This window comes from Nomascus leucogenys, chromosome 18, assembly GCF_006542625.1.
Source record: "Nomascus leucogenys isolate Asia chromosome 18, Asia_NLE_v1, whole genome shotgun sequence".
NCBI lineage: Eukaryota > Metazoa > Chordata > Mammalia > Primates > Hylobatidae > Nomascus > Nomascus leucogenys.
The window spans coordinates 41,186,295-41,195,870 of record NC_044398.1 but is presented as its reverse complement, the minus strand read 5'-3'; positions in this window follow the sequence as shown (position 1 = coordinate 41,195,870).

Below are 9,576 nucleotides of genomic sequence, written 5' to 3'. Positions count from 1 at the left end.
ACCAGAGCCAAAAGCAACTCAGAATTTGAACTGAACTTACTCAAAGCTGGGCAAGAAGACAGAGGCTTATGAAAATGCCTTTTGTTTGAACCAAAGACTGGAGCCAAAGAATCTGTGTCCAGAAGCTCTTGTGCATGGATCAGCCTCTGATCCCAACCTTCAAGAAGCCAGCTGGACAAGGGGAGGCTGGCAGCTGTGTCTCAGAGAGCTGAAGCCACAAACCCATCCCACTTTGGCACTGGAGTCTCGAGCCCCATGGAACTTGGAGGATTCTAACAGATTCCACTCCCATGGCAGTGGATCTATCCCCCGGTTTAGGGCGATGTGCATTCCAGGCACACTGTGTCCATTAACTCAGTGACACATTCTATTATTCTACTGATTGCATCAGCCCTTGTCTCAATTACCCAAAGATGCCGTGACAGTAGGACTCCAGATTTACATTATAGAAACTTCCCCTACCACAGGCCCGGCCCCCAGCACCCAGCTTGAGACACGTGTGACTCACGCCACAGAAGCCTTCTGTGTGCCTGGCCCCCACATCTTCCAGGAGTAGCCCCCGTCCTGACTTCTAACAGCACAGATCAATCCAGGAAGGACCACTCAGAACACAATCACTTTGTTATGATACGTGCAGTCAGTAAGAGAGCATGCTGTCCATCTATCCCCCATGTTTCATTCATACCTCCATTTAGAGGCAGTGGAGCTAAGAGACACAAGTCCCATTGCCAGGGTTTGATTCTGGCCCAGCCATTGCTTATCCCCATGAGGCTTCTGTTTCCTCATCTTTAAAATGAAGGCAAAATCCCAAGGAGTAAATAAGATAATGTGTGGGACATATAATACGAACGGCTCCCCCAGCCCAGAGGAAGCAGTCCAAGTCCCTTCCTCTTCCTCCTTCCTTCTTTCCTCCATTCATTCCTGCTGCTCTTCCTTTTTTTCTTTCACTAATTCATTCTTCCTGTTCGTCTTCCTCAGCTGTGTCTCCTGGAAGCAGTTCTGGCCTTGGCAGCCACTGGCACAGCTGCTTTCCATGAGGACAGGCCCTGGCAGCTCTGGGGCTCTCGCCCTCCCCGGTTCTCACACTATATGCAGGGAACCACTCACGGGGCAGCCCCAGAACCCAGTGGTGGCAAGGTCTGTGGCTCCCACCTGCCCTGTCCTGATCCTTCGCATGAGGCCGCTCTGGCTCCAGACTCCTCCCTCTCGATGCCCTGCCCAACCCCCGTGCTTCCTTCTGCAGCAAATGGCACCACCAGCTCCCAGGTTCCCTGGCATTTCCGCCCACAGCCTGGCCATCAATCCATTTCCTGATCCTTTCATGTTTCTTGCTTTCAGAGTTCTAAAACATGCCCCTTCTCCTTCCCCATTTCCACAGCCTTCATTCATTCCAACATTTTTCCTCTTGTATTACAATGGTCCCCTCATGACAGACGCTGTCTCTCCAATCTGGGTTCTCAAAAGTGCATTTCTCAGGTCAGATCCAGCCCCTCCTACTCCTCCAGCCCCACTGCCCATCCCCTGACCCCCCAGGGAGCCCCCGAGTGCACCATCTCCCTTCTACCTGGCGCCTCAGCTCACACCCTCTTCACCTCCCACTGTGGCCTAGATCATAGTCCCCTGGACTCCAAGCCATTATTTGGCAGCAAGTCCTCCTGCCACGGGCCAGTGTGCTCGGTAAAAGGGGCATAGTCACATGCAGTCTGTGCTCCTGGGAATATCCTGGTTTGCACTGAAGACAGCAGTGGCAAGGCAGTGCCTGTTTCCCAGGATCCTCCCTGACTGCGCTGCACATGCAAAGCTGTTACAGTCCCACATTAGGCAGGGTGGGGGCACACTGAGACACTGGAAAACACATGGAACAGTCCTCACTACCTGGAGTCGAAGATCTGGCATTGTGAGCTCACCAGCAGTGGTGGTGCAAAGGTTTCAGGTGGTACCCATTGGTACAGCTGTCTTCTTAGTCCAAAGCATCCCTCACCAGGGGGGGCTCAGCCACGGCAGCCTCCATTAAGAGATTCGCATGTTCTGGATGCTTCAGTGGGGGATTAGAGAGAAACACCTTCACCCCTGTGCAGCTCAATCAAGCTGAGGCTGGATGGGCTGGGAGCTCACTGCTGGACACTAAAGTGGTATGTTCCCAGGCTTGGGGTCTCTGTCTGACCTGTCAACAGTCCTGTTACAGGTCATTGAGCAGCCTGTTGTCCACCTCTCTGACCAGCCTGTGAAGTGCACAGCCTCCAGAAAGTGTGCTCTGAACAGGAGGCTCTGCAGCCCCTCCCTCACATGCCAGAGCCCCCAAAAGGGATTTCATAATTGTCGTAACATTGCCTCACATAGAACTAAAAAGAGACAGTGTGGCCAGGCGCAGTGGTTCACGCCTGTAATTCCCAGCACTTTGGGAGGCTGAGGCACGTGGATCTCTTGAGGTCAGGAGTTCAAGACCAGCCTAGTCAATGTGGTGAAACCGTCTCTACTAAAAATACAAAAATTAGCCAGGCGTGGTGGCACATTCCTGTAATCCCAGCTACTCGAGAGGCTGAGGCAGGGGAGTTACTTGAGCTTTGGAGGCAGAGGTGGCAGTGAGCTGAGATTGTGCCACAGTGCTCCAGCCTGGGCAACAGAGCGAGACTCTGGCTCAAAAAAGAGAGAGAGAGAGAGACTGTGTGCCTACCATATTACTAGGACAAAAAAGAAAATGCAAAGAAACTATAGACCATTTAGCAAAATGTGGAAAATACAAATAACCACTGGAAGAAATATAAAATGGAGCATAAGAGGATGAAAGTAAGAGCAAGTACGTCTGCCATAAAAATGTATGCAAATAAGATAAATGCAACTGGAGTGAAAATTACTATGTGCTGCATAAATGAGAGTTTCCCAGCAAAGTAATCAGGAAGGTGAACAGAGAGGGACAGTGCAGAGACCCATGTGAATAGAAATGGGAAGAAAGCAGGGGCTTCCATGACAATATCACAAAGCTAATTGGCTTTAAAGTGTTAAAAGGCATTAAAATTCCATATTATAATAATGAAACACATAATCCATAATAAACATGTGTCTGTCATAATCCTCTATGTGCCAAATTATCCACCATTAAGTATCAAGCAGAAATTGCTAAATGGAAGAGGATGCCTCCTTATAGATGTCCTCATTATCAAAAATATCTCTTGTCTTGTTCAGGTTTTGTTAATAATACTTAAAAGTACAGAATTATAACATTATGTTTACCTGGTACTATGGTTTGAATCTTTGTCCTCTCAAAAACTCGTTTTGAAATTTCATTGCCATTATAACCGTTTTAAGAGGTGAGAGCTTTAAGAGGTGATTAGGCCATTAGGGCTCTGCCTTCATGAATGAATTAATGCTGTTATCATGGAATTGGGTTTGTTAGAAAGGGGTGTGTTTCAAAGAAGGAAACTACAGACACTGGAGTCTACTTGAGGGTGGAGGGTGGGAAGAGGAAGAGGCTCAGAAAAGATAACTATGGGGTTCTGGGCTTAATACCAGGGTGATGTAATAATCTGTACAACATTAAGGGATTCTCATGCTCTGGGCGCTTCAGTGGGGGATCAGAGAGAAATACCTTCACCCCTGTGCAGCTCAATCAGGTTGGGGCTGGATGGGCTGGGAGCTCACTGCTGGACACTAAATTGGTGTGTTGCCAGGCTCGGGGTCACTGTCTGACCTATTGGCATCCGTGTTACAGGTCATTGAGCAGCCCATTGTCCACCTCTCTGACCAGCCTGTGAAGTGCACAGCCTCCAGAAAGTGTGCTCTGAGCAGGAGGCTCTGCAGCCCCTCCCTCACACACCAGAGCCCCTAAAAAGAATTTCATGATTGTGCTAATGTTTCACCACAGAGAACTAAAAAGAGACTGTGATGTGAGTATACCTGTGTAACAAATCTTCACATGTTCCCCTGAACCAAAAACAAAAGTTTCAAAAAAAAGAAAGGGGTGTGTTTACCCTCTCTTCTCGCTCTTTCTCTCACCCTCTCTCACCTTCTTACCATCTCCCTTCTGCCTTGGAATAATACAGCAAGAAGACTGGCCCTTGAAAGATGCTGACACCTGATATTGGACTTCTCAGCCTGCATAACTGTGAGCCAGTGAATTTCTGTTCATTATAAATCACTCAGTCTCAAGTATTTTGTTATAGTAGCACAAATGGACTTAGACAGAAAATTGCTAACAAGAAGTGGAAGTTGTGCCATAACAAACACCTGAAAACGTAGAAGCAGCTTTGAAACTGGGCAATGGTTAGAGGCTGGAAGAGTTTGGAGAAGCTGACTGGAAATAGCTTGTATTGCCATGAAAGGAGCATTAAGAGCAATTCTGGGGAGGAGTCAGAGGAAGAAAGGGGCTGTAGGGAAAGTCTGAATCTTCCTAGAGATTACTAAGTGGTCATGATCAGAATGTTGGTAGAAATAAGGACAGTCAAGGCAATTCTGATGAGGTCTCAAGTTGAAATGAGAGAAAAGGTACCCAACACTAAAGTAAAGCCCACCTTGTTATAAAGTGGCAAAGATCTCAGCTAAATTGTGTCCCCACCAAGTGCTTTGTGAAAGGCAGAATATAAGAGAAATGAACTAGAATACCTGGTCAAAGAAATATCTAAGCAACAAAGTATTCAGGATGCTATGGGGCTTCTCATAACTACGTATAGTAAACTTTGAGAAGAGAAAAATTATTTAAAGACAAAATTGTATAATTAAAAGAAAAACACAGTTTAGGGATTTGAAGGATTCTCAGCCTGGCCATGTGATAGAGGATGAAAGAGCATTTTCAGGAGAGGAAACCAATGGTGCAGCCAACACACCATTTGATAAGGAGATTCATGTGGATAGAAGGAAGCCAGAGGCTGTTCATCAATGACCCCCAAGGCACTTCAGACATTATTGGTGACATCCCTCCCATCACAGGTCCAGAGTGCCAGATCCTTCCTGGGGACGGACGTATGTCAAAAGAGAGGCCTAGGGCACCCTCCAGACTTTGGGCTGCACTGCCCAGGGCTGCCTCAAGTCTCTGCTTCCCAATTCCAGTATCGTGCTCCTCAGCTGCCCCAGCCATGGCTCAAATAGACCAGGTACAGCTTGGCCCGCTGCTTCAGAAGGTACATGCCATAAACCCTAGCAGCATCCATGTGATGCTGATTCTGCAAGTGCACATGATGCAAGAGCTGAGAAGGCATGGGTGCCTCCATATAGATTTCAAAGGATGTCACAGGCAGAGACTTAACACAGGAGTGAAGTCATTGCAGAGAGCCTCCACTCGGTCAATGCCCAGGAGAAGTGTGAAGACAGAGCTGCTGCAGAGTCCCCACTAGGCCTAATGGAGCCATGGAGGCAAGGTCACCTCCAAAACCCCAGAACTGTAGAGCCACCAGCATGCAACACCAGCCTAGGCGAACTGCAGGTAAAAGATTACAACCCGAGAGAGCTGCTTTTGGGCTGAGTCCAGTAAAGTCATAGGGCTGGAGCTCCTCAAAGCCTTGGGTGCCCAATCCCCATCACAGTGTGTCCAAAAGATGGCATATGAAGTCAAAGATTATTCTGAAGTCTTAGATTTAATGCTGTTCACTCTGCTGGGTTTTGAACTTCTTTGAGATCAGTTACCCCTTTCTTCTTTCCTGTTACTCCCTTTTGGAATGGGAATGTCTATCCTATACCTGTTCCACCATTGTATTTTGGAAGCACGTACTTGTTTAATTTCATAGGCTTACAGAGGGAGAGGAATTTGCCTCAGGATTAATTATGCCTTGAGTCTTGCTCATGTCTAATTTTGATGAGACTCTGGATTTAGAATTTTGAGTTGATACAGGAATGAGTTAAGACTTTGGGGGCTACTGAGATAGAATGAATGTCTTTTGTATGTGAGAACAACATGAATTTTGGGAGACCAGGAACAGAATTCTATGGTTTGAACATGGGTCCCCTCCAAAACTCATGATGAAATTTTAATTGCAATGGTATTAAGATATTTAACTTCAAAGATTAAGCCATGAGGATTCTGCCTTCATGAACAGATTAATGCCCTTATTTATGGAGTGAATTCCTTATAAAAGGGTGACTTTGTCCACTTTCTGTCTCTCTCTCTTTCTCTCTCCCATTCACCTCCCACCATGGGATGATACAGCAAGAAGGCCCTCAACAGATGCCAGTGGCTTGGTATTGGACTTAGCCTCCAGAACTGTGAGCCAATACATTTATGTTCATTATAAATTGCCCAGTCTCAAGTATTTTTTTACAGCGATGCAAAATGGACTAAGGCACTTGGTCATTGTCTATCTCTCCCCAACTAAACAATAAATCCCACACAATTCCAAAGACCTACAATAATAACTATATGTTAAGCATTCAATACTTATTTATGGAATGAGTCAATAAATAAATAACAAAATGAGGAAACAATCCCCAAATTAGAAATCAGAAAGGAAAATTCATTCCAAACACAAAGGGCACTAAAGCAATTGTAAGGGACTATTATGTTTGACCATCTGGTAATAAGAAAAACTTGAATGAAATCAAAATTGTTTCCTGGGAAAAGATAAATTACCAGTATTAACTGAAATATAGGATAAAAAAAAAGTATTCATATTTGACTGGCCATAGAGAAATAGATCCATCTCTCTATGTGTGTGTGTGTATGTGTGTGTGTGTGTGTATACACACACATATATACACACACACGTATATATATATATATATAAACACACACACACACACACATGTATATGGCCAGCCAAATATATATATAATTGCATATTTTATATTATTAATTAGAAAAATATGATTATGGAGGTGGCTGGCAAGATGGCCAAATAGGAACAGCTCTGGTCTGCAGCTCCCAGAGAGATCAACAGAGAAGGCGGGTGATTTCTGCATTTCCAACTGAGGAATCTGGCTCATCTTATTGGGACTGGTTAGACACTGGGTGCAGCCCACAGAGAAAAAGCCAAAGCAGGGTGGGGCATTGCCACACCCAGGAAGCACAAGGGGTGCTCCCTCCCACAGCCAAGGGAAGCCACGAGGGATTGTGCTGTGAGGAATGGTGCACTCCAGCCCAGATGCTATGCTTTTCCCACAGTCTTCGCAACCTGCAGACCAGGAGATTCCCTCGGGGGCCCTGGGTTTCAAGCACAAAACTTGGTGGCCATTTGGGCAGACACTGAGCTAGCTGCAGGAGTTTTTTCTCATACTCCAGTGGCACCTGGAATGCCAGTGAGACAGAACTGCTCACTACCCTGAAAAGGGGACTGAAGCCAGGGAGCCAAGTGGTCTAGCTCAGCAAATCCCACCCCCAACAGAGCCCAGCAAGCTAAGATCCACTGGCTTGAAATTCTCGCTGCCAGCACAGCAGTCTGAAGTTGACCTGGGATGCTTGAGCTTGGTGGAGGAAGGGGTGTTCACCATTACTGAGGCTTGAGTAGGCAGTTTTCCTCTCACAAAACCACAGGGAAGTTCAAATTGCGCAGTCTGCAAAGCCACTGCAGCCAGATTGCCTCTCCAGATTCCTCCTCTCTGGGCAGGGCATCTCTGAGAGGAAGGCAGCAGTCTCAGTCAGGGGCTTATCAATAAAATTCCATCTCCCTGGGACAGAGCACCTGGAGGAAGGGGCAGCTGTGAGCACAGCTTCAGCAGACTTAAACATTCCTGCCTGCCAGCTCTGAAGAGAGCAGCGAATCTCCTAGCACAGCACTCGAGCTCTGCTAAGGGACAGACTGCCTCCTCAAGTGAGTACCTAACCCGTGCTTCCTGACTGAGAGACACCTCCCAGCAGGGGTCAATAGATACCTCATACAGGAGAGCTCCAGCTGGCATCTAGTGGGTGCCCCTCTGGGATAAATCTTCCAGAAGAAGGAACAGGAAGCAATCTTTGCTGTTCTGTAGCCTCTGCTGGTGATACCCATGCAAACAGAGTCTGGAGTGGACCTCCAGCAAACTCCAGCAGACCTAAAGCAGAGGGGCCTGACATTTTTCCTTCTAACAAAGGAAAACTAACAAACAGAAAGGAATAGCATCAACATCAACAAAAAGGACATTCACACAAAAACCCCATCCAAAGGTCACCAACATCAAAGAACAAAGGTAGATAAATACACAAAGATGAGGGAAAACCAGCACAAAAATTCTGAAAATTCCAAAAACCAGAACTCCTATTCTCCTTCAAAGGATCACAACTCCTCACCAGCACGAGAACAAAACTGGATGGAGAATGAGTTTGATGAATTGACAGAAGTAGGCTTCCTCTGAGCTAAAGGAATATGTTCTAAACCAATGCAAGGAAGCTAAGAAACTTGAAAAAAGGATTAGAGAAATTGCTAACTAGAAAAATTAGTTTAGAGAAGAACATAAATGACCTGATGGAGCTGAAAAACATAGCACGAGAACTTCGTGAAGCATACACAAGTATCAATAGTAGAATGGATTAAGCGGAAGAAAGGATATCAGAGATTGAAGACCAACTTAATGAAATAAAGCTTGAAGACAAGATTAGAGATAAAAGAAAGGGAAGGAATGAACAAAGCCTCCAAGAAATATGGGACTATGTAAAAAGACCAAACCTAGGTTTGATTGGTGTACCTGAAAGTGACAGGGAGAATGCAATCAAGTTGGAAAACACTCTTCAGGATATTATCCAGGAGAACTTCCCCAACCAAGCAAGGCAAGCCAACATTCAAATCAGGAAATACAGAGAACGCCACAAAGATACTACACGTGAAGAGCAACCCCAAGACACATAATTGTCAGATTAACCAAGGTTGAAATGAAGGAAAATATGCTATGGGCAGCCAGAGAGAAAGGTCGAGTTACTCACAAAGGGAAACCAATCAGACTAACAGCAGATCTTTCGGCAGAAACTCCACAAGCCAGAAGAGAGCAGGGGCAAACATTCAACATTCTTAAAGAAAAGAATTTTCAACCCAGAATTTTATATCCAGCCAAAATAAGCTTCATAAGTGAAAGAGAAATAAAATCCTTTACAGACAAACAAATGTTGAGAGATTTTGCAACCACCAGGCCTGCCTTACAAGAGCTCCTGAAGGAAGCACCAAACATGTAAAGGAACAACTGGTACCAACCACTGCAAAAACAAATTGTAAAGACCACTGACACTATAAAGAAACTGCATCAACTAACGGGCAAAATAACCAGCTAGCATCATAATGACAGGATCCAATTCACACATAACAATATTAACCTTAAATGTAAATGGGCTAAATGCCGCAATTAAAAGACACAGACTGGCAAAGTGAATAAAGTGTCAAGACTCATTGGTGTGCTGTATTCAGAAGACCCATCTCACATGCAAATATACACATAGGCTCAAAATAAAGAGATGGATGAATATTTACCAAGCAAATGGAAAGCAAAAAAAAAAAAAAAAAGCATGGGTTGCAATCCTACTCTCTGATAAAACAGACTTTAAACCAACAAAGATCAAAAAAGACAAAGAAGGGCATTACATAATGGTAAAGGGATCAATGCAACAAGAAGAGCTAACTATCCTAAATATATATGCACCCAATACAGGAGCACCCAGATTCATAAAGCAAGTTCTTAGAGGGCTACAAA